Source organism: Acinonyx jubatus, chromosome A1 (assembly GCF_027475565.1).
Source record: "Acinonyx jubatus isolate Ajub_Pintada_27869175 chromosome A1, VMU_Ajub_asm_v1.0, whole genome shotgun sequence".
Taxonomy (NCBI): domain Eukaryota; kingdom Metazoa; phylum Chordata; class Mammalia; order Carnivora; family Felidae; genus Acinonyx; species Acinonyx jubatus.
This window is the reverse complement of record NC_069380.1, coordinates 58,408,277-58,414,416: the sequence shown is the minus strand read 5'-3', so window position 1 is coordinate 58,414,416 and position 6,140 is coordinate 58,408,277.

The following is a 6,140-nucleotide window of genomic DNA, read 5'->3' as shown; positions in this document are numbered from 1 at the left end:
TTAAGGAATCTACTCCTGAAATCACTGTTGCACTATACGCTAATAATTTGGATGTAAATTTAAAAAAATAAAATTTTTAAAAAAGTAGAATATTTAAACCTATTGTAGAATAAATCCTCCGTTGGTATTAAGTTTAATAGCAAGCCTCAATGGGGAAAAATATCTGTTTTCATGCAACTTAAACTGCATTACAGGGCAAAGATGACTAATATTTATGGTAATGCAAATACTTAAGGTAATAGCACCCAATAAGGTAACATTCAGTGTTTGGCATTAATAATAATAACAATAATAATAATAATAATAATAATAATAATAAATACTAGCTGTCTTACATACATAAAATCCATAAGAAAAATCAATTTCTTAAAACTAACCAGAAGGAACACACATGCTAAAATTAGCCAACAAAGATATTAACAGTTATTCTGACAGTATTCCACATGTTTAATAAGCTAGAATGATTGTATCACACACAGAGTGAAGATATATATACAAAAATTAAATTGGCCTTCTATAGACTACAATGATGTCTGAGACATATATATCTCTTAATATATATATTAGTATATGTACATACATACGCATTAGATGGGATAAATGATGAAGTAGAAACTATCCAAAATAAAACACAAGGGGAAAAGAAGCTGAAAAAAAAATGAACAGATTATCAAAGGACCATGAAACAGCTCTTATCTAATATATGGGTAACTGGAATTCCCAAAGGAGGAAAGGTAGGAGAGAAAAAAAAAAAAAACTTAACTATGATTGTGGCATATTTTCCAAATTTGAGAACATAGTATTAAACCAAATGTGTAAGAAATTCAGAGAACTCCAAGCACAAGAAACATGAATAAAACTACCGTATTGGGATGAGCACTGGGTGTTGTATGGAAACCAATTTGACAATAAATTATATTTAATATTAAAAAATTTAAATAAATAAAATGACCCTAAGTCAATTTATAATAAAAACAAGTAATAAATGGAAATAGGGGAAGATTGTAGTCAATGGAAAACGTGTTCATAGTACAGGGTGTGTTTACCAAGTACAGGGCGAGATTTAAACATTGTATTTCCACTGAGCCAATTAGGGCAAAAGAATACTACTACAAGCTATCTCTTACAGTTCTCATACTCACTAAAGGTGTAAATTGTGGGAAATATACAGACTTGGGTTTTTTTTTGGAAAAAATATTGAATTCTTGTTGATATATGCATATTCCCAAGTCTTCACCTGAATAATCTGGACACACAGCACCACCTGAACAGTTATTATTACTATACAGGCTGTAGGCTCTGTTTAGATTTCTAGTTATTTTTTTCAAACACTCTGGAAAAGTGCCATCATCAAGTTGAGTAGGGTGTTGGTTACTGAACAATAGAGTTATTGAATTTTGTATTTCAACAATCAAGATAGCACATTTTTAAGACAGCTTCCTGGGTGTGAAGAAAGTATACTATACTTCATTTGTTCAAATATTGAGAAATATTGGTCTAAATTTTTCAGCTTACTGTCCTTCTCTGAATATGTCAAATTTTAAAGTGGACAGAATTGTTTCTTAAGGAAATGAAAATAGTACTTCAACATTTCAAGATAGATGGGTCATGACATTATAGTTAACTGGTTATGGTATCTTCTTCAAACAGATAAATTGGGAGAAAGATGGTTGGAATATATACAATTGAGAAACTCAGGGCACATACAGTATCTTTTGATTCACACTATATTTCTAAATTGTTCTAATGCCACAAATATATAATGTCAACAGTACACATGTAGTTTTTAATCAGCCCCAGTCCATGTGTTTCAAATGTTCTTAGGGTTATTAGGATCTGGCCTTTCCCTATTGAGTAAGGCTGAAATAACATCCCTAGAATTTCATGAAGATGAAAAAAATAGCTATAAATACAGACAACAGACAAAGCTGTGATCCAGGAGATTCCCTCCCCATGTCAGAAAATTAACTTGAAGAGAATACACTCTTTGGATGGATTTATCATAAAATGACTCTAATGGAATACCATATTCATCAACAAGCTATGAACATTCTTGTTTCATCATCCATAAAGGATTATGAATATTGTAGGAGCATGGAATTTAATGTTTTGTTTTTTTTTTTTAATTTTTTTAACGTTTATTTATTTTTGAGACAGAGAGAGACAGAGCATGAATGGGGGAGGGTCAGAGAGAGGGAGACACAGAATCCAAAACAGGATCCAGGCTCTGAGCTGTCAGCACAGAGCCCGACGCGGGGCTCGAACTCACGGATCACGAGATCATGACCTGAGCCGAAGTCAGCCGCTTAACCAACTGTGCCACCCAGCCACCCCAGAATTTAATGTTATTAAAGGTCACTGTCGGGGCGCCTGGGTGGCGCAGTCGGTGAAGCGTCCGACTTCAGCCAGGTCACGATCTCGCGGTATGTGGGGTCGAGCCCCGCGTCAGGCTCTGGGCTGATGGCTCAGAGCCTGGAGCCCGTTTCCGATTCTGTGTCTCCCTCTCTCTCTGCCCCTCCCCCGTTCATGCTCTGTCTCTCTCTGTCCCAAAAATAAATAAAAAACGTTGAAAAAAATTTTTTTTAAAAAATAAATAAAGGTCACTGTGGTTGAAGGATGTGCTTGAAAGTTAGATCAAATAAACAAGCTTATGAGAAACTTGACAAACCTAACTTATGGAAGAATGTCACTAAATGTTATGAACTAGATCATTACTCTTTAACTTTCCAGGTACTATAGATTGAAAGGGAATTTATCCTTTTCCATGGTGCACCTTTTTGGGGTTGGAAAGCAACAACGATGAGTGGTACTGAGTTGGGAAGCATAGAAGATCAGTGGTTACATCTTGCCATCTAAAAGCCAGTGCCTTAAATAAGCTCCACTGTGGCATCGGAGACCCAGTGATGTCCCAAACTTGGAATGCAGAATTTACTTAACAATGGCTTCCAGTTACCCTCCTTTTTTATGAGAAATGTTAGGTATGTGAGAAAATTTTTGAGAAGGAATAAAACACAATGCAGTTTTTTTAATGGTTGTTGGTTTATAAATCATTATTTTAATATTTTAATCAGTTACTTCTTATAATAAAAGAACTTCTGATTCACTCAACAAATGAAGTTAGAATCAGATTTATATAAATAATGATTCCCAAGAAGAAAATATGTATTTGGAAGCTGACTTGAAGGCCCTGATTAAGAAAACACCTACAAGGCTGACCATAAAAGGAAGTAAATTTGTCTTGGAAAAATTACATATTGAATTAAATGCCTGCATGAACAAAGGATGATGGAGATAAAAGAGTAATTAAGCTGGTGAAATAGTGTTAGAAGGTCCGTGAAAAGAATGTTTGACAGATGTGGTTGAGATTACTGTTTTCTGAGGATAGGACTCTCCACTGCATGGTTCAAATCCTGGTGGTCATTAGTTTTCTTTTGTTTGTTTCTTTTGTTTTTCCTTTACATAGAAATTTGCAGAAAGTATCAGAAAAATAGATAATAGCTATCTAGAAAATGTTTAGTGAGGTAATACTAAGGTCAGAATTGGTAAACTGGATATACTGATAATATCCGGAATTACATCAATAAATATATGAAGAACTAAAAACATGAGGCAAGAAAAATACAGGAGGTCAAAAGTTTAAATATGTAAAAGCAACTTAAATTATATAGAGGGAATTACACAATTTTTCTACAACACATAACCACTCCATCATTATGGAAATGAAGAAAAGTAACTTAAATTAAGAAAATTCTTAAATGATTATCCTGGAAGTTAGGTATACTTTCAAATTTAGGTGATTTTAAGAATTGCTGGGTGGACAGAATTTGAATGAGACCAGACTGAAGAAGGGACTGAAGGATCAAACACTAACAAGGTGAGAAAAATAAATTCTCTTCACAAGAATCTAAACCCTAAAACTCTCCCTCATTTGGAAGGTAAAGCAAAACTAAAGTTTTCTGAAATGTACTACAGCAAGAAGAAAGGGTTATACTTATAGTGAGACCCAAAAACATGAAAATCTGCAAGTAGAAAGTTAATGAAAATTATACAGGACTCTGAAACCATAAGATTTGTTTCTGACATAATACAGGCATTAAAGAAGGAATGAACAGGGTATTTAGGAAAAAAATTTACATTGAGGATCAGGATACAAGTCAAATTCCAACAGAATTTCTACTGGGGCTAGAACAGCACTCAGAGCATCAATTTTCGTTGAATAAAGGCAGTTTTCTGCTTGGCTCACTAAAATGTTACAGTTTCCATTTTCATCATAGGAATCACCTCCCCCCCCGCCCCCCCCACACACACCATTATGAAAATAAAATACATGATATAGGTTGTGTTTTTGATGAAATGAAAGGCATCTTGGGGCACCTGGGTGGCTCAGTCAGTTAAGCGTCCAACTCTTGATATCAGCTCAGGTCATGATTTCACAATTCATTAGATCGAGCCCCTGTGCTATCAGTGCAGAGACTGTTTGGGATCTCTCCCTCTCTCTCTGTGCCCCTCCCCAGCGCTGACTCTCTCACTCGCTCACTCTCTCAAAATGAATAAATAAACATGAAAAATAATGAAAGGCATCCTAATTTGCATGTGATAATATATAAGGAAGGAAAGGCTATTAAAGGCATTGGCAGGCATGCAGCAAATAAAGGAGGTGGAGAAAGAAGGTCCAATTGTTGCATTTCATGAAAAAAGACAAGCAGAACACATGTCTACAGGGAAATGGCACATCCTGCTGTCAACCCTATTTTGTGTGCAGCGTTGGGTACTGGATATATTGACTCCTCTGTAACCCCTCTGGCAAACTGAGAGAAGGGAGGAAAGAGAAAATGAGAAGGAAAAAAAAATGAGTGCATAAGAAATCTCACAGGCAAGAAATATTAGCATAAAGTTGTTTGTCAAAAAATCTGTGCATCCCTGTTTGTCTCCATTCATCTTACACACACTCATGCACCATGCAAGATTGGCTGAGAATTGCATAGACCAGTATTCCTTGAAAGCAGGCCTTTAGGTTAGATTGAAACATGTTTTGCAAAATTCGGAAGACAGAAGAGAGGACATTATTTTCCAGCTGTAGTTATAAAAAAACGCATAGGCACTAAAATAAAACTTTTAGTTTCTGGTTGAGTTGTTGCGAATCATTTGTTTCTTTGCTGAAGGTAAGGTAGACACTGGTTGTAGGTTCCTAGAAATTTAAGGACTTTCTAAACACCTAGATTTCCACCGTTCACTCATCCCGTCCTTACACTGATTGTATAAGATTCTCTAAATATCTTACTACTTAAAACACCTCAAGTGAATCATGTTTCCAACTATAACCCCATTGATACTATACTTAGTATCAATATTTGGTAACAGACCCAAAAGTTAGGAATCTGGTATTAGTTTATGTCACCCAAGTTAGGAATGAAGTAGATACGTATGTGCGTGTTAGTGTGTGCATGTGTGTTTTCCATTAAGAGTCAGTGGAATATGATTAGTCCACGGTATTCAGTAGAAGTTAGTAGCATTCATTAGCACCTTTACTTTGGAATATAAATGAATCATCATGAGGGAATGAGCATAGTAGGGAGGAAAAAAGTGTCTAGCTTCACTTCACTGAACTGTAAGTAACAGGTTTCTGGGGAAATAGGTCTATAAATCATTTCTAAGAAATAGCTAATCTCTAGCTTCCAGGGCATATTTACCATACAATCAATTTTTTACCAAGTCTACAAGTTTTTTTTATGCCTAAATCCCAAATAATAAAGAGATGTGAAAATATTATGGAGTATTGTCTCCCACCAAATTTTAGGGGAAAAAAGTATTTCCAGAAAAATACCAAGTCCAAATTGAAGTGTGAAATGAAGAATTTAAATTATAAGGGCGCCTGGGTGGCTCAGTCAGTTAAGCGTCTGACATCGGCTCAGGTCATGATCTCATGGTCCCTGAGTTCAAGCCCCATGTCGGGCTCTGTGCTCACAGCTGAGCCTGGAGCCTGCTTCAGATTCTGTGTCTCCCTGTCTCTCTGCCCCACCCCCTGCTTGCTCTCTCTCTCTCTCTCAAAAATTAATAAAACATCAAAAAATTTAAGAAAGAGAATTTAAATTATGTTTGATTCTTTTCTTTCAACAATCACCAGGACAGAATAAATTGTA